This window comes from Calonectris borealis, chromosome 3 (genome assembly GCF_964195595.1).
Source record: "Calonectris borealis chromosome 3, bCalBor7.hap1.2, whole genome shotgun sequence".
In the NCBI taxonomy this organism is placed as follows: domain Eukaryota; kingdom Metazoa; phylum Chordata; class Aves; order Procellariiformes; family Procellariidae; genus Calonectris; species Calonectris borealis.
In genome coordinates, this window is record NC_134314.1 from 71,349,859 (window position 1) to 71,369,980 (window position 20,122).

Consider the following 20,122-nt stretch of genomic DNA (forward strand, 5'->3'; position numbering starts at 1 on the left):
TTTCAACCCCTTTGATAGATACATTTGGATAAATGAGACATAATCAAGTAACAATGCTGTTGAAGCAGTCTGAGGCATCTCTTCTGATGCCTTAGACTTTCTGGTTGCTATGGAGATAGGTCAGGGATAGAGGTCATAATTTTACAGAGACATTTTTGGTTTTCTTTTCTTTCCCTGGCTGTGTGGACAGGTGACAGTAGATAGCAAACAACTTGCAAAAACCAGTATGCCCTTTTCTTGCCACTGTTGCCTGTTTTACTTTCAGTGTGGCTCCAGTTCACTTTGCATCCACCTTTTTCTTTGTCACTCAGCAGAAAAGTTGTGTTCCTAAATAGTGCATAGGTTTAAGACTCAGTCTGTGCACAATCAATATATTTCTCTATGAGTGGACATCTCTCGTTCGTTTTAATCAAGGGGAAGAAGACCCTCCATCAAAAAAATATCTGAGTTGACAGTGGGGAGGGAAGTATCATCTATGCACATGCTAGGATGAGCAGTGTGAGGGAAGCTGAATTAGTGCAAGCTCAAGAGTTGGCAAGAAAAGTTAGTAAAGTAAAAATGCAATAAATGTGGAAGAAATTTGGCAAGAAAACAGTGCAACTAGGTGGTTGGACTGATTTAGTCAATATTTTAGAAATATCATCAAGTTGCAAAAGAACCTGAAGGTTTTGGTTAATGGAATGAAAATTTGCCTACCAGTGTGCACGCCCTTGGAAATGACAATATTCCAACAACAAATTAATATAATTAGGGCACTGCTTGTCATAAGTTAAACATATTCAGGCTGAGATTGCTGGGAACTGGGAAGAGTCGAGAACTTTTTATGTGAATGTAGAAGAGAAAAATCTCTTTCACTACAGTAAAGTATACATGATGTGAAAGATGCTGATTACTTCATTTAATGTGACACAGAAAGGTACTAGGATGCTACTGTTAAGAGGATGATACAACACAGTCTGATTTAAAAGGAATCGGCGCTCTTCAAAGTCAAAGTGCAGCTCAGGAAAGCTGTCTCTGTAACAATAGATTTCAGTCTGAGATTCAACTCCCCTGAAGAGAAACTGCCAAGAATTAAGCTTGTAATAACTTACTTGTGCTACGTTGTTCAAGCAGAAAAGTAATGTTAATTCTGACTAATGTAATATTTTGTGTACAGACATCCCTAAATCCTTTTCAACACATCTGTAAGTCTTACAGGTCCTTAGACAATTGTATTCAGTCCCTTTCAAAGAATAAATTGAAATAATCTATCAGATTTTATTAGTTATTCAGACTAGAGTAATTCTCCCATTTACAGAATTGTGGATGTCAAACTTTTTCACCTGTCAAAGTAGGCTGTTGCTGTGTATGACAGAAAAAGTAGAAAGCAAGGACTGCTTTATTGACAGAAGATGCTTCTTCAGGTTTTTTTTTACCATCTAAAAGTGTAAGTCTTTGCAAATCCATGTTCTTCTTAACAGGCATTTGATCGACCAGTATGACAAGGACAGAGGTTAAGGCCCTGGGGGCACCATCAGCCCTGACTGTCCCTGCCCAGCCCAAGGCTCCTCCATGGCCCAGGGCCCCATACTAGCCCCTGGGGCCATTAGCCCCTGCCCCAACGATGCTGCAGCAGGGCTGGTCTCCAGCTACCCACAGCCCTGCCCTGCCCGGCCATGGGCCTGCCCGTGGGCCCACGTCCTGACCTGGCTTTGGCCTGTCCCCATGGAGGTGCCCGATGCCCGGGCTGGGGCTGCCCCAGTGCCCCCGTCAGCCTGCTCTTACAGGTGGAACAGGGACTGGCTGCCAGGCCCTGCCCAGCCATCCCCATGGGAAGTCTTTGGGGAGCCACTGGCCTTGGTGGTGCCCTGACAGTTGGTTCTGGCAGACCAAGTAGTCATGAATTATCCTTCTTCTCAAAGAAAGACAGCAGGGGTAAAAACCTGTCCACCCTGTTCAGGGATCTGATGGGAAGTGATGCTCTGGAAACCCCATCCCTGTGTTGTGTACTGCTGAAATGATTTTAGGAGGAACTCTGATCACAATTTTGTTTATGTTCAGAAAACATAAAACAAGAAAACAGCAGGAATTGTGATTTTGTAACAGACTTTATCTTAAGAACACCTTAAGAAATAGTGTTTGAATAGAATACTTGCTGCTGGTAAGAAAGTTTCTTTATTCTGTGGAGGTTTTGAAAACCCTGAGCATTTTGAAGCTATTCTTTGATAGCTTAAGACTATTTCAAGGACAGTCTTATACCTCTAATTTCTTCTTTTTCTGTAGAGGGAGGAGAGGATCGCTCTGGTCTCCATTCAGTCTATACCATGCTTCTTCCTTGAGTCTCTTCCTTACCCTTCTTCAGTTGTCTAACCAAGAACAAGGCCATCCTCACATTATCCTAATACAGGAGAAAAATACTGCAGGAGTATTTGGCTAGTGAAGAAGTATTTCCATTACTCCCCTTGTGACTGCCGTTTGGAGAGCGTGATGTTGCTGTGTGTGCAAGGTCTTCAAAGACAGCATCATGATTAGGACCTAGGGTTTTCCTGTCACTGCAGTGACCATCAGTCATGGAAGGAGTGTCTACATTAGCAAATGCAGAATTATCTGCTTTATTCTGGTCTGAAATACTGGAAATAGGAGGTTTGGTGTACATATTTCTAAACTAAACTGGCTGTCTTCAAATTCTAGGTTGGGATTCACAGAATTACTTCGTCTAAGGACATTAGAAATCAGTGTGTGTGAGGATCTGAGTATCAGTACTTTAGGTTCTCTGACATTATCAGTCTCATTAAATTATGTTCATCTATGAAAGGTGATATTTCAGTAACAACTCAGCTGCCTAAACAGATGTCTAGAGCCATCTGAGCAACAGGTGGGATATTTCAGTGTTTAAAATTACATTGGACCATGTACATTTTCAAACTTTATTGTAGTTGATATAATGTATTAGGCATTATATTAATGTACTTAATAAAGTTAAATATGGGTAAGTGTAGTAAAATGGAATGGAATAGAAATGTTAGTTAATACTTCCTTGAGATATTAAGATTCAGTTCTCTTTCCATCAGAAGGAAATACATTTTGCTCACTTTTGACTTTCTTATTAGCCAGCATTCTTCTAGAGCTAAGTAGAAAATAAAACTTTCATCCCGTGGAAGAAGATAATTTCCAAATTTCCTTTTGTTTTGTCATGGAATAAAGAGATGAAATATACAGAAAAATTAAAATTCTGAAATAAGTAATTTCAGAATAAATGGATTAACCTTTCAAAATAAAACCTTAACACTAAATAATTTACTTTTAAAATTTCATTAAATTTAAACACACAATATCTTTTTATGCATTAATTCTTTGAAGAATTTCCCTTGCCAAAACAACATTGAAAATGTTTTACTATGTTTACTCAGGTTTTTTTTTTTTCAGTAGAAAATGTTCCTTATCATGAATGGTAAAGAATGAATTCTGCTTAAATTTCAAGACACAGTAGATTAAAAAATAGCATTTGGACATATTATTGAAAGGATGAGACTGTAAATCTATTTTTATTTAAAGTTCAGGAGGCATAAAAATATTACTTTCAACTTCAGCTACAGTGTTGTTAACTTTTGCCCCTAAAAGAAAGATAGTTTGGCTTGTCATTAGTTTCTAATTAAAATGGAAATTCACTGGTCACACTACCTTTCAAGAGCAATACTTCATCACCTGAAACTGATTTAAATCATGGATTTAAAGAAAAAACCTTGGGGACAAACATTGTATTTCCTTGACAATATATGAGACCATTATACTATTTTCACAGTTGCCATTCAAATATGATATATTATTGAAAACACAATCAGTTCAGCATTTATATAAAATAACACTTTACAGGCCAATACAGCTACTGTTCACAATGTTAGCTAAACAAAGAGTTAAAATTAGCACTCCTGATCTTACATAGATATCCATCATGGAAAATAATTTATTGGGAAAAAGAAACTAAGGAATAAAAAATGGCAAGGGTTGGATTCTTGCCTTCCAAATTAACGTACTAAAATATGTTCTATAAGACAACAAAGATGCACTCCAGAACAGACATACCAGGAAGGGCAACATTCCATAAGCTATTTGTCTCATGTAGATGCTTTATTTAAGTGGTTACAACTAGACTGTATGAAAGCAAGACCGAAGCACTAAGAAACAATGGTATGTATGCCCTTCCTTTGCAGTGAATAGAATAGTCCATTCAGGAAAGCAGAACTACTCATGATGTAGTTTGAGGATACATGCAGCTGTTGGAAAATCAGACTTTACATTTACAAGAATCTCTCCTTCCTAGTCAGCATTTTCCAGGAAGTTACTAGGTGTAATTGACATACATTAATGCAGGTGTAAGAACTCTCTTAAGGTAAGAATTGATGCTTAGTTGTGGTCTCGATTCTAAATGTCACTTCTGATTTCTTCTTTTTTTTTTTTTTTATTATTTTTGTATGTTTACTTACCATTATAGTCCTCATCAGGTCATATATGTTAGAAACAGCAAGAATTTTTAAATGAAAATAAAACAATATGCTATTTCTCTGTCTTTTTAATGTGAAACTTCTCTCACTTAATGAATCTTCTCCTTTCCTGATTAAATATTAAAAAAAAAGTTATGTTAATTTTCATGTTCTCTGACAGAACTGAAACTACTAGTAAGCTTTTATTTTATGTAAGCCAGCATTTTACTATGAATACTTGGACCACTTCTTCAAAGGCAGGATCAACAGAGAGGAAGGAACATAAAATGCTTCTTAAAAACTAGGGCAGTGCTGAAAAAATGTTGAAAGATCAATGAATGATGACAATTATTTTTCTAAGGAGCCATTCAAGGAAACTGGAATATATATTCTCTTACTCTGAGGCACAAATGAAAGTTATCTTATTAATGATACCTTAATTTTAATAAATTTCATATAAAAGTATTAAAAGTTTAAGAGGCCAAAACCTATCTGCAGACACAGAATTCAGCTGAGTCCTCAGAAAATATTGATTTATTCAGATCTATTCATTTACTATTAGCTTTTAAGTTTAGTACATAATCTTATTTCTATAAACATGTATCAGGAGTTTACTGCATGTGTTAGAACTTTAAACAAAGTTTAATTACAATGAAAGTCATAAGGTGATATGTTTGTTTCTATTTTTTGGATGATATAAAATATATTTCCATGAAAAAAATGACATTTGCAATTTCCAAATATAGTTTTCTGGGAACATTCTATTTCCATGCAAAACAGGCAGAGTTAATTATTCAGAATTCTCAAAAAAAAATCAACGCAGAAAAGATATATAACTACAGGTGAAATAATGAATGCACATGTAAGTCTTTGCAGTTCCCCAGTATTCTTCCAGGTACAGTGATAAGCAAACATGCAGGCAAAAGGAGAAAAAATGAAACTGAAATCAAAGACAAAAAAATCCCAGGGTTTTGTTCTCTTAAGTTATATCTTCATTGGAAAGAAGATATAGTATATATAGTAAATGCTGTTGCTGTGATTATATATAATTGAGTAATTAAATATTAATGCATTCAAATGCATTTTGCAAAAGGTAATGCAGGAAGAGAATACTTGCCTCTTAAAAGTTAGATTATTGTACATGTGTTTGTCAGAATATTGCATTTCTAAACACAAACATTGTTTCTTTAGTGTTATGTTTCCCTCTTGGCTGTCTCTAAAGAGCATTTACACCTTCTGGTTTTGTACACAGGCTGAAAAACTCTGACGTTCTTGCATTTTCTTTTCTGCAGTCTTACTCTTCAGCTATTACTTTCATCAGCCAAAATCTAGATATAGTTTTCTTTCTTCCTTTCACTTGAGTAACTACTTGGATAATTTCTGAGCTCTGGTGTCCAAATTGGCACCCAAAATAAATTAAGCGATAATGTCGGGGCTACTCTCCCAGTAAAGCTAGCTCAGAGTTTCCTAGCAGTGTAGGCAAAACACTGTAGCCCTAAGGTTACAGGAGCAGGATTAGGTCATGGCTGCAAGGCTCCAGCCCAGAGTGGCAGTAGACCATGGGAGGAAGTGGAGCCTGGATGCGTGGAGTGGTGGGTTTGCTCTACCACCACAGGCAAAGACTTGAGCTGCAAGGCAGGGCCAGCCCTCCCTGAACAACCACTGCTCTTTCCACAAATATATGGCTTCTCTTCCCAGTGTGACAGCCAGATAGGCTTGCTGGGTTCTGCTATAGGTGAAGTGCACCGTGTTTGATAGCTATGTTGCTATAATACAATAATGAGCTTCCCTTGGAAGCTGTCCAGTTTAGCAACTTCTAGGACTGATCCTACCTCCCACTACTTAAAAGCAGTTTTAGCACTGTTACTAAATGCTCAGAGCAATAGGAAGCTTCTCAAACTCATTCTGACATTGAACCAAACTTTAAAGTAGAAATTGTATTTCAATATTTCTAATAATTTTAAAATACAACTCGTAAGCTAGTCCAGCCATAAATGATAACCACAAGTTTGGTACTTGTTTAGGTTAATATCTATAGAATGCAAGCCGCCTTTTCTTCAAAAAATTAGTTTCTGACATAAGCATTAAAACATGTTTTCCTTTTGCAGATAGCTTGTTCAGCCACAGCATTTTAGAATTAAAAATTAGTAGTGCAGAAAATTACTTATCCACCCACTAAACTAAGAAAAAATCAAATCATAGCACAAGTTCACCTAAGCACTTTTTATATTTCATTTCATTCCTCAGCAGAAATGAGAAGGAAATATTTGGGGAATGTGGTTTTCCATTTTAATTCCACTTACAACAGAGAACAATTGAAGAACTAGGTTCAATTATCTCAGGCCTGTGTTTACAGGCGGTTTACAGTGCAGAGTATTACACTATCAATGAGTTTAAGGATATCAGAATGCAGTTTGTAGAATAGGAAGAAAATACTTTAGTCTGTTACAGTTTATTAAAAAAAATAAATAAAACCAAAAGCAGACAAATCCCAAAGAGATGCAGTCTTGGATTCCCAAAAGCTTATATTTTTTTTTCAATTCATTTTACTTCACCAAACAGAAGATATTACTTCTTCCTGTAAACCTTGCGCCATTGCGGTATGACAGGGATACCTCAGTTACCAAATGCAGGGTCACTGTGGTATCACTGAACTTATGAGCTTGTACATTTTCCCAGTATAGAGGCCTAGCACTGAGAGTAGTTTGGTCTCACCCTGCTAGCAGGGAAGCTGTCTCTGAGAAACCTCAGGGAGTATCACATGCTAAAACGCAGCTTGCGCTTCTGTTTCCTGCTCTTTTTGCTGCCCTGTCCTTATTGAGAGGTGAAGGTGGTCACCTCCTTGGAGAAGCTAAAGCAAATAGATATAGCAAAAAGTGAAAATCCTCACAAGTTCTTGGCAACTGTAATAAGTAAAACTTCTTGCTTTCCAAATAAGTAAAATTCTAAATTTCATAAAACTTCCTGAATAAGTTTGTATTTAAGGTAGAGCAATGGAATTCCATGCTGCCATATCCCTGACTGACTGAAACTTGTGACTTGTGAACATAGTGTCTGGTTCAGTTACGAAGTAGAAGGTACTCATAATGCTGCTGTTTCTTGAAGTAATGTGTTTGTGAAAGAATGTAGAATATAGTGCATATGTTTTAACGCATGTAGCTGGAAGCTTATACCTGTGAACTGGTTGCTATGAACAAAGTTTTTTCAATCAAATCACACTATCAGATGTAGACAAGAGTGAATAACAGTATCATACAGGTCTGGTGGATTCCCTCGGTCTCTACTAATGCCAAATTTACAATCCCATTCTAAGGAAAATATTCCTACTGAAATAAATTGAAATATTGTTTGAATTATTTTTTGGTGAAAATTCTTTATTTTTACTTTAGGCATGCAAGACAGATGAATTCCTTTGAGACTGAGGGTAATCTCTTCCAGACTGATAAAGTATTTAGAAGTGAAAATATGGGAGATCAGGGACTGCACAGTATTTTAAAACTAGCCATGGAGAGGAACTTAATTCATTTCCAATCAAAGAAAAGAAAAGTCTCACATCTACAGCTGCCTAAACCCACTAATCTAACTCTTACTGGTGAATTAGCAAAGGCTTAGAAAAATTGGTTTGGTTTGCAGGTGTATCGCTATATTTACATGTTTGCTCTGGTTTTGTCTAGCCTCGTGTGAGCCAAATTAGAACATTTAGTCTGTTCTAAATAATACAACATCCAACTACGCAAATCTGTCCCCTCTTAGAAACAGGTTTTGGAACATACACAATTCACCTGCTGTCAGAGGGAATGAGTAACCTGTCACTGCATTTACAAATACTTCTTTATTATCAGGCTCATAACAAATATGTTGCTTGACATTCTCTAGGAATTATCTGCCACAGTAATTCTGATGTAGTATGAAATTATTTGGCATTGTAACTGTTACAAATACATATCAGTAAGGCTGAAAAGGTTGGGGTTTGTGGGTTTGAGTTTTTTGGTGGTTTTTATGTTTTTTAATTTAGCATCTCATGGTGACTGACAGCATAGTTGCCTCTCTGTTGAGCTCTGCTTTTTTGATTTAACATAACCGATAATAAATAGCTCTGTTAGAACTGAGGCTCTAGTCAAGGCTGGAGAAAACATTAGCTGTCAAAGTCATCTTCTCATGAGGGGCTTCTCCTTGATCAATTAGTCAGTTTTCCAGAAAGCAAGCAACACAGGATAAAGGTACAACATATCAAACACCTGTGAACTGTTGTGCAATTCTACTGATAATAGAAGTGTTGGGCTAGCAAATCTGTGAGGACCCAACTTACTTTCTAGCCTTTCTATCAAGATGTGGCAAAAGAATGAAATGTGACTTCTTAGCCTTTTAGATGTTTTGCCTTCAAGCATAAGTAGGGTCAAAAAAATGAGAAAAAAATCAACATGTTATAGTGTCATGGTTTAACCCCAGCCAGCAACTAAGCACCACCCAGCTGCTCATTCATTCACCCCCCAGTGGGATGGGGGAGAGAATCAGAAGAGTAAAAGTGAGAAAACTTGTGGGTTGAGGTAAGAAGATTTAATAATTGAAATAAAATATAATAATAATAATAATAATAATAGTAATAGTAATTATATGTAATGAAAAGGAAAATAACAAAAAGAGGGAGAAATAACACCCAAGAAAGATAAGTGATGCAAATGAAAAACAATTGGTTACCACCAACTGACCGACGCCCAGTCAGTCCCTGAGCAGTGGCCCCCCGGCCACTAGTTTATATACTGAGCATGATGTCATATGGTATGGAATATCCCATTGGCCAGTTTGAGTCCGCTGTCCTGGCTGTGGCCCCTCCCAAATTCTTGTGTATCTCCAGCCTTCTCAGTCGGTAGAGCATGAGAAGCTAAAAAGTCCTTGACTTAGGGTAAACGCTACTTAGCATCAACTAAAACATCAGTGTGTTATCAACATTATTCTCATACCAAATCCAAAACACAGCACTATACCAGTTACTAGGAAGAAAATTAACTCTATCCCATCCGAAACCAGGACATATGGAAAGCTGCTCAAGTCAGACAGAAAAAAAAACCCAAACACAATCAGCTGGAAGAAGGCATATTCAGTGATACTGGCAAACCTAATTACTGTGACTTTAGGTGCAATGGAATGTGGAGAGGGAATGAATATCACTGTTATCCTTTGTACATTTCTAAATGATACACTAGTTGACTGAAAGATGCTATTGGGATCTGGCATCCAGATCATGCAGGAACACAAAGAAAATTGGATTTCTGATTAATCTCTAACTCTAAAAAAATAGGTTTTCATGCTACTGTTCATACATACTCTGTGTATTCATGTGTAGATGTATGAGCATTTCAGGGAAGCTCTTTGCTTTGACACAGATGACTGTGGTGTGTCACTGACACAGACACTATCTTCCATATAGAGGCTCACACATACAGGAAAGTTTGGTTTCCATTCTTGCTCATTTCTATGGATGCCATGCAGCCTGCTGCTCAGAATCCCTCTGGCCTAACAAAGGCACTGTAAAGCATAAATTGCGGACTTCATTCTATGGCTGCAGCAGCTACTGTAGGATGACATGTCTCTGGTGAACTGAATACAGCCCTACTGGATATACTTTTGTCTGAGAAAGAGGATATAGTCAAGGACCTTCTTAAAGTCATTGTTACTGTGACTGTTTCAGCTCTGGTCAGCTAGAGATCCTGGGCCACAGAGACAAGGTCACAGTGGTGAGACTACTTCATCTCAATAGCAAGGGAGCCAGCAATGTGAGAAAATCTCTTGGATATCGAGTAAAATGAACAAGACCATCTGTCATGGGTTCGTTACATAGGTTTAACTCCTGTTGGGTGAAAGGAAGCCTATACTTTTATGCAAGAGCATGGCTATTGCCCTATGAATCCTTTCAACTCCCAGTTCTCGTCAGTCAGTGACTAATCAATTTGGAATGGGAAAGTCCATCATGGGCAAAATCATGATCAAGGTCTCCAAAGCCATCCTCCAAACGTGCTTTAAAAACCAGTTCCAGGCCTGTTTGGAAAACACAAATGGAATGGATCAGTAAACTCACACAATCTTTCACCCTCCACTGGTTCCCAAAGTGTTTGAAGACAAAGTACAGTGTACATATTTCCATGCAGTAACCATCCAGTTGCTGCATTCTGGGCATCATAAACCTTAAGTTAAGGCTAAGAATTCCTCCCATCCTTTAAAAACACACAGATAAATTAAAAGAAAAAAATATGTTAAAGCTATGCTAGGAGTACTGACTATTGCCATAGAAAAAGAGATTGAAATGGATAATGAAATGGAAAGGGCATATTGCAGAAATGCTTTACTTCACAGACAGCTATCCATTAAGATGGAGAATCCCCCTTGAACCAGGAACTTTTATTTCCACACAAATTAATTTGGCTTCAACTTCCAACTATTGGTTCCTTGCCAGAATAAACTGCCTTTCAGGACTTTACAATTTCTCCCTGTGAAGAAATGAATAAACTGTAATTGTGTTTCATTAATCTTCTCTTTGATAATCTAAATTATACCGATCTCATTAATTCTTTCTGTAATAAATTTTAAGTTATTTCTTCTCTTCTTCTCAGTGTCCTTTTAAAAATGTGAACATCCATGCTGAATGCACCATTGCAGAATTAGTCTCATCAACACAATAAACACAAGTCATGCATACTTTTGATCAAAACTTTCCTGTTTGTATGGAGAAGAATCACATGATTCTTTCTGCATCTGAAGCTTATTAAGTGGTTTGTCTTTTAGGATCCCAGAATCTTCATCAGAGTCACTGTTTTCCAGTTTCTCTTTTCTTTCATTGTTATGATTTATGCTCCTCATTCCTAAATGCATAACTTTGTATTTTGTGGAACTAAAGAAGTTACAATTTTTTGAGTGGGCACAGCTTATGAAGACTGATCTGTGTAACTGACTCATCATAATCACGTTTCCTGTTCTGGTAATTTCATGTCACTAATAATGATATTTCTGTAGCAACTTCATATAAATTCTTCTCTTCACCCTGCTATGATAATCACTCTTTTAACCCAAGAACACAAGCCTTCCATTTTGCTCTTTATGTCTTCTAGTTCATCTTCAATTTTTTCTCATGTCCTTATTTCTACTCTTAACCCCTTTACAGTGGGGAATTGGGAACCACAGAAAAATCAAGTGCTGAAAGATCAGAGAAAGAACAACGTTTAATGAAAACAAGATTAAGATAGTGCTCATCCTGGCAAATAGGATGGGGTTTGGGATTGAAGGCCAGACATTCTAGTTCTAGCTGAGCTTATTATAACAGCAGATATTACCAAAAGGAAGGTTAAAAGGAGAAGGAGAGTTCTGTTGAAGCTACTAAAGGAAAGAGCTGGGGATGAGAGACTAGCAAATGCTGTTCAGGGATTCACTGAGAGAATTTATCCCTCCACTTCATAAAACAGCCCAATGATATGTTTGTTCTAGTCATCAGCATGGTCAGCCATGTTGACATACAGCCCTTAAGTCTTATTTGGAGAGGCATTTGGCGTGGCTAGTTGTTAGCATGGTAAATTCTGATTACACTCACATTGCAACTGCTACACTCTATTTCCAGCCACCTGTGCGCTTTCTGTGGGCTCATCACACAAAATAAACCACATGCAATGGAGCAAAAAGTAAGAAGGTACTGAAGCAATTGTGGGGCAAATTTCTTTTGAAAATTCTTCCATTTTCTTCCTCTTTTCATTCTTTTCAAGTGTTCAGCTCACTGTGAAACAATTCCTTTTTCAGAGATCTCATTACTTTGTGTTCAGTGCTGATAGTTTTTTAAATTGAAAGCAGACCGATACTGAAAAAATACAAGAGTTTTAGATCACCAACTGAATCAAATATGTGCACCAAAGGGAGAATCTACTAGTTTAAATATATAATAAAATAAACATATAATGAAAGAGGAAGAGGATTGAAACCTCCTACACTTCCCCTTTATTTGCATGTTACGGAAGCCCAAAAAGAGAAAGCAGAAGAAGGCATGTCTTTCCTCAGTTCCACTCTCTGATAGGGAGACACCCAACTGGAGACTTGAGTGTCAAATTGTAGCACAAAAGAACTGCAACTTTTGGCAATGTTTTATTGGATCGGCTTCTAATACATGGATGGAATAAAATAGATGTCTTCTCTTATTTTAAAATCTTGCCCAGTGATAAAGTCTCTGAATTACCTAACAAACACAGAGGAGTTCATGCTTTGGGGAATGACATTTACTCAGTGGGCATCCTTAGCAAAGCTCAGCCAACCACATGAACTATGTGTTCCTCCAAAGCTAAGGCATGTGCTTTCCAATGAGCCATGAAAACTGGGATTCTGAATGATGGTATCAAATATCAAAAGGCATCCTGAGGTGTCTCTCAGAGTAAACCTTAGCAGTGCCTCTTCAGCATGCTGTAAGAGTGGAGTGAAGAAGCTTGAATGAAAACAATATTCATGCCCATGGAACCCCTATTCAGATTTCACTCTTCTGACTTGTAATAACTCTACAGGGGGAAGAATATAAAATATTAACAGATGCTATATTTTCACACTGTTGGACCTGTTGAACTCTAATTTTTGACTGTTTTACTCTCCTGATAATAGCGATTCAGACACAGCAGCTGTAGTCATGGAGCCATAGCTTCAGATATGCTCTCCTTTGACCTGCCCATGTTCCTGAATTCAAATAACCGAAGCAGTACAGGGAATATTTCCTCTATTATATTCTCTCTGGTTACAGGAAGCAAACAGTTATTAGGAAGCAGCAACAAGCCCTTGTCTCTCCTACAACTACAGCATTGACACCAAGACAGTAGTTTTCAGGGAGATGTCAGATCAGACAAAAACAGAGTAATACCTGTGTTCCTAAAATGTAATCTTTGCAGCAAGTCCTATACTCCAGCAATCAGAGCACTTAATAAAATAACATCCAATTCTAAAGCAGGAAAAATGTGAAAAAAAAAAGTCTGAACTGTCAACATGAGACCTGATATGTAGCAAAAAACTCTAGGACTAATTACTCAATCCATAGATATAGGGAGATCTTGTTAATTTATTATAAGGTTACTTGGGTCCATCTGCTGTCAGTCTTTCAGTTTTCCAGAAGCTGTGTTCCTTGCCTTTGATGGCTCTTCAGAGGTGTTGTCTTCTATTTTTCTTTTTCTGCAGAAGACAAGACAATCAGAGCTCTTGCAGCAAGCAGGCAGATATAACATCACCTACAGGTCAGAGGACTTTTGAAATGGGCGACAGAATACGAAGGGAAGGTCAAGCATTCCAAATGACTCATCTGAAAAAATGAGGTGGTGGCTATTGAAGCGTTATTAAATGAGTGACTGTTAGTGTTATTAAATGAGTGAGGAGTTAAAACATATTTTGCGGCTGCTAATAATCACACGTACACACTCAAAAAAGCAAAAGTACTTACGGACAATATGGACTGCATCCTTGGAAAACAATACCAATTTAGGGGTATAGTCTGATATGCTGGAAGAGAAGTCTGCCATTCAGAAAGATCTTAATAGGTTGTAGAATTGTTCTGATAGGAACTTTATGAAGTTCAGCAAAGGCAAATGCAGAACTGGGCACCTGGGACAGAATAATCCCCTCTAGCAGAATAGGTTGGGCACTGGGAAATGGAAAAGAGTTTTACAGAAAAGGACCTGGAGATACTGATGAACAGCAAGTTAAGGATGAGTCAGAAGTGTACTCTTGTAATGAAGGAAATTAACTTCATATTGGGCTATATTAAAAGAGTGTAGACAGCAAGTCAAGGGAAGTGATTAGTCTGCTCTATTCAGCATTTGTACAACTGCACCTGGAGCCTTGTGTCCAGTTTTGGCCTTCCTAGTACTAGAGCAAGTCCAATGGAGGGCCACCAAGCGGGGGGCACATGATATACAAGAAGACGCAGAGACAACTGTGATTCTTCACTTTTGAGAGAAGTCTAAGAGGGGATCTTGTTATTGTTTTCTACTACTTATGGGGTTACAGACAAGCCAGAGCCAGACTTTTTGGACATGAACAGTGAAAGTACGAGAGGCAATGGACACAAGAAGAAACAATGGAAATTCAATAGGTATTTTTTCACACCTTGAAGATTGCAATTTGCAATTTGCCCTCCTTTGGATCAAATGGCCCCCAGATTTCCAAACTATTTTGTTCTACCTACATTCCTACCACATTTATTCCATGATTCTCTTCTGTTAAAGAGGAGTATTTTATATTCTGGATGGTATTCCTGGTGCTACAATAAAGAAAACCGTATAATGTTTTTATCCTTCATCAGATACATGAAGAGCTGTATCTTTTTTTGAGATCAAATAAGCCCGATTAATGGCATTGAAAAAATTTCAAAACACAAAAAAGCAAAAGAAAGTTACCCAAAGCACATGGTTAGAAGGAGGAACCTCTGAAATATTTTAGGAAGTTGGTACATGGAAGGGTGAGCTGTTCCTAGAACAGGCAACGATTGATTTGTTTCTGAAAACTACAACAAAAGAAGGGTTCCTAAAAAAGGAACTGCCAAATGGTTTCTTGGAAAATAGAACCAGAATATGACTGAGTAATTTGTACAGCACACAGTCAGAGCTGAATTAACGAGAGTAAGAATAGTGTATAGAAATCTGTACCTCTCTCTATCCAATAGTTCAGCCAATTCTGGAACTCTAAATGGGTGCCTCAAATCACCTTTTGTTCACAGGTAAAAGTCTCATAACCTAACTTTTAAGTTTTGCTCAGGAAATAGTGAACCAGAACTTAGCATCAGAGCCCTGCCATCCCCATAGAGGCATGTGAATGTAAAATACAGGTAGTGCTCAAGACATGAGTAATAATATCTCTTGATTGTCTTCAGTCATGTGAAAATCAGACGGGCCAATAGCTACTGTCACTCTTTTCTCATAGGCAATAAATTAAACAGCTGAAAAATATCTTCCATTTCCACCCTACTTGCCCCCTTCCAAACCTTAGAATCATCAGAGGCAAAGAATAAACCATTAAGTAAGTTGCATCCAGCAGGAGGATGCATCCAGAAAATTCTCCACCTGAATTCTTGCCACCTGACAGAGATTTACTTTAGAGATAGAAAAGGGATGAAAAATGGATTATTAACAGAAGAATATTTTGTGTTGTCTGAATGGGCTTAAGACTTAATAAACGTGAAGTTTGAACACAAATTCACAATGCTTGATACTTCCAAGATATTGACCTCAGTTATTCAATGATATATCTGTATAGACATAATCAGAGTGTCTAAGTCTACAGCCAGAAGAAAACAACTTATTAACAGGAAGAAACTCTGAAATATTGTGGAATATTAGCCAGTCTGTGTTGCAGGATAGAGTAATTCAGTTGTGTAGTGCTACAACTGTAAAAGGAAGGGGAGTAACACATTGTGCTAAAAGTCTCTTAAATTACTTTTCTCAAATAAAATGGCAAAATTAATGTGCTTTTTTTTTCCCCCCCAAGAGAGCTACAATCAATTAAAGAAGTATTTTTCTCCACCATTGCTCATAAAAATTTCCTTTCTATCATGCTGTGCATCAAAAACCATGCAGATTTTTTTTTTCTCATATATTCAAGTCATTTTTTAAGTCAATATTAAAAATATGTACCTTGGTCAAGGTGCGTTTCAGCAATTTCTAGTACTGTCATGCAGTCTGGAAATTCTCTTCATGACAAAAGATACCTTTCCCTCTACTATACGTAGGAGTTAAAGCAGGAATTTTCACAGAAGAAAGGCCATCCACTATTCTCTGGATTTTTAGATGAACTACTCTGCATATTTTTTCTCTCGATGTATGAATATTGGTACTTTGCTGCTGTAAAGTCATACTTTTGGATATAAGCAAAAAAAATGCCACTGATATATAGCGAACTCACAGATAAATCACAGCACTTTTACAGTATTCAGAAGCACAGGACGTGCATTCTGTAATCTGCTGATTTTTATGACCTCTACACTGGTGGGATCAAATCATTCAATCTCAACACAAGCAAATTTTCACCCCAGCTCTTGTGAACCTTCCAAAATGTGACACAGGCAGTTTGGGAGGGGGTCCTTTACAAGCCTCTTATTTCATAGACCATTTTCCTTTGAAACTACCTGAGCCACTTCTCTTTCTCAGCTCTGTCCAGCCACCGCTCTGGGCTCAGCCAGGGTGCTGGACTCTCCTGAAGGGAAGGCAGCAGGTCAGAGCAGCCGGAAACATTGCAGCACCCATGGCTACTACTCCACACTCTTTCTTCCAAGCTCATGATACAGCCATCTGTGTCTGAGGTGGTGTGAGAGGGAGCTCTGCCAACCTGCCTTCTTTTGCTGCTGCTGGGCTTGGTTTTAGCAGCCTGGGGACTAAAGGGGTGCATGGCTGTCCCTGCTAATGCCATATTTTTTTCCCATCTATCCTGTCCTCAAGCTGAGCGTCTATCAGCCCACGCTGTGCTGATTATCACTCCTAAACCACAAATCTCCAGGAACCCATTTCACCATTAACTCTATGCATTATTAGGCTCATTTCAGACCATCTGCCTTCTCAATATCCTGGGAGCAAAGTTGCCAGTGTGGTAAGTAAATTCAAACTGATTTGAATTTTATTGTCTCTGAGCAAACACATTGCTGAGAGGAATTAACTGGAATCAACCTGGCAGAACAGTGGCTTCCTGTCTCATTGTACATCCTGGTCTATATCTGCAACCTGTACATACTAAGCTTAATCAACTGCTGGGAGCACATGCCTAAAATACAAGAGATGTAGCATCTGCTTAGGCCTCTTTCCCTCTGTGCTCTGTGGACTCTAATGATTTGGAAGAATTGTGGTAGCAGACCTCATTCCTGTTGCTTTTGAAATGAAGCAAATCAATACAGACTTTAGTTCCCTTACACCCCAATGGAACCAGGATTTACAATGAAGTTCTAGAAGTGTAATTGACTAGTTCAAATTTTAATAGCTTTGCAAAAATAACAATAAAATTCCATACTTTCTCAGAATAGAGACTTGGACTTGTTATGAAATTTGGAAAAGATGCTATTTTTCTGTTTATATTCATTAACATCTCCCACTCCCTCAAAACATATTCATAATCATTCAGAGAAGGTCAATCAAAATAGTTAATTCAGAGAAGTTTTAAAATCTTTCTGTTGGTGTCTGAATATTTTTGGTAAAATGTCCATTTTAATTACCTGTTTGCCTTAATGTTAAAGTTCTTTTAAAATTAAAAAGTATAGAGATGTTTTCAAAATTCCAATTAGAAAATAACACTACTCCCAGAAAACAATCCATTTGAAAGGTTCCTCATCAGCTTTTATTTTCAGTACTTCAAACAGTTTTTTTTTCCTCTACCTATTTAGCATGGTAAAAATAAGCCTTTCTCTTCCAGATAGGGATAAATGCTCTACTGCAAGCTTAAAAATGCCATTCTGGTATCAGTTCTGTCCTGGAAGTCATGACATAATGACTATAGGTATTGTTTTAATGACATAAGCCATGCTATTAATACAAATGTCAGATGTTTGCAGAATTTTCATTTTTGAAATTAATTTTTAATCAACTGTTTTAACAGATAATGCATGAGAAGCACACCGAGGAAAAAAATATCACTTTTCAAGAAACAAATATTTGCAGATTAGCAGACTTCAGCTTTGCTTCACTACCTTGTCTTTTATAGCTGACAGTCGTAAATCTTTATAGCAAAATTATAGGCACTGTCAACAATTTTGGTTTTTTGTTGTTTTTTTTTTTTTTTTCAGGAGGAATGACTGAATGATTAGTAACAAAATAAGAGCAATGTTTGAGCAGAAAGGTGTTTTTAAGACAATGACGTGTTATTGTTAAAACACTTTTCTCTTGTAAATATTGTCAGCTTTTTTTTTTTTTTTTTAAAGATTTCTGACTAATTTTTCCTTCAGCTTTTTTGGTTTTGTTGGTTAGAAAGGAAGGTTGCTTGCCATCCATTCACGTTCTTAAGTCTAAATGTTTTCTGCACTGTGGTTACAGTCCATCAGTCTGTCCCTCTGGATGAGCCTGGCTTAAAGACACCTGCCCATCTCATACAACACCATTGTACTGGCTTCTCTATAGGGATCTTTGTCATAAGCTGATGTTTCTAGCAACAAAAACATTCAATTATTATGACAATTTTATAAAATGTGTTTCATAAGGTGGAAATTTTGAGACACGCAAGCAGGTGAATTACACTAAATACAATTTGTTTGCACACATAAAAATAGTTACTGCCACACAAGAAGATGGGGAATGTAATACATGCAAAGGAGGAAGGATTGATGATTTGCGTTTGCCCATTTCTGATAATAAAATTTTGTAGTTATTAGTTTCTGTATGCTTATTCTGAACAGAAACAGCCTTATTATTTTATTATGAAAATGTGGTAAATTGTGCATTACAGAAGTAAAATAACACCATTTTGTGAGGATAGGGATCACTGAAATCTTTTCAGAAAAACATTTTGAGCACACAATTATAACTAGACATTGACACTGATAAACCAAGTAACCATTAAAAAACCAATCAGAAATTCAATTGCCAATTAGATTAGTAAATGTTAACAGGTGAAATTTTGGTACACAACCTGAGGCGCCATGTTTTTTAAAGGTAGCCCTTCACGTTTAGCAATTTTATCATATAGAACTTTAAACAACTCCAGAGAAATTTGACATGAAGGGAAGGAACTGGTTTTAAGAAATCATATTATAGCACAGAGTGACTGTTAATTCTAATGGACACCTGGAAGTACATGTGAGAGACAGAGGGGAATTTTCTAAGATGTATTTCCACACGGTAAATCTTAGAATCTATAAAAAAATCCAATTAGAAAAGAAACCTAATTAGCTTTATTTAAAATAAGAGAGCACAGCTTCTCCATGTAATTTTGTGAATGATTAAATTCATGGCCTAATTATGTTATTTCTTTGCAGTTCCAGTTGCATCCCTCATTAATGTCTAGATTATGGCTAGCTATTAATTGAACAGTAATGAGATGAAAGGCCTCCAGAAGTCCCTTCCACTAATTCAGGCAGTCATCTCAGCGTTGTTTTTCCCTGTGAAAAGTTCACTTTCACACTGTGAAGTGCCTGTGCTTTGCAAAAACTCTGTCTGTCTCTCAGTGAGTTCTTGCAGCCTTAAAGAGCTAACTAACTGCAGCTCTAAATTGTTCAGACTATTAATTTTCTCTCAGTCTGTTCAAAGTCAAGGAACAATAAACTGTACCCCAGCAAAGGGCTGCAGTGCCAGCAGACTTGCCAAACTTCTGCATTCAGAACCAGAAAACTGGCCCATCAATGGGGCTCTTATACAAATGGCTGTGTTGGGACTGTCTTATTTGCCAACTCATGCCTCAGTTTCTCTGATTCGCATACATGTAGCATAGTGAATAAACCAATATTTAAGAGTTGCCAGGGTGGGTGCTCTGGAACATAGACATTGTCATAGAATCACAGAATGGGTTGGGTTGGAAGGGACCTTTAAAGATCATCTAGTTCCAACCCCCTTTCTTGGGCAAGGAGTTCTCTCACCAGATCAGGTTGCTCAAAGCTACATCCAACCTGACCTTAAACACTTCCAGGGATGGGGCATCCACAACTTTTCTGGGCAATCTGTTCCAGTATCTCATCATAAAAATTTCTT

At 37.4% G+C, this 20,122-nt stretch overlaps 1 long non-coding RNA gene across 1 annotated transcript in view; it reads right to left on the bottom strand.

Moving 5' to 3' along the window:
- Window positions 1–12,564: 12,564 nt before the first annotated feature.
- The window catches only part of LOC142081395 (uncharacterized), a 33,622-nt gene continuing 26,064 nt past the window's right edge, over window positions 12,565–20,122 (bottom strand). Inside the window, exon 3 of the long non-coding RNA XR_012673314.1 lies at window positions 12,565–13,643. This is a non-coding gene — a long non-coding RNA (uncharacterized LOC142081395). The remainder of the gene's footprint in view (window positions 13,644–20,122) is intronic.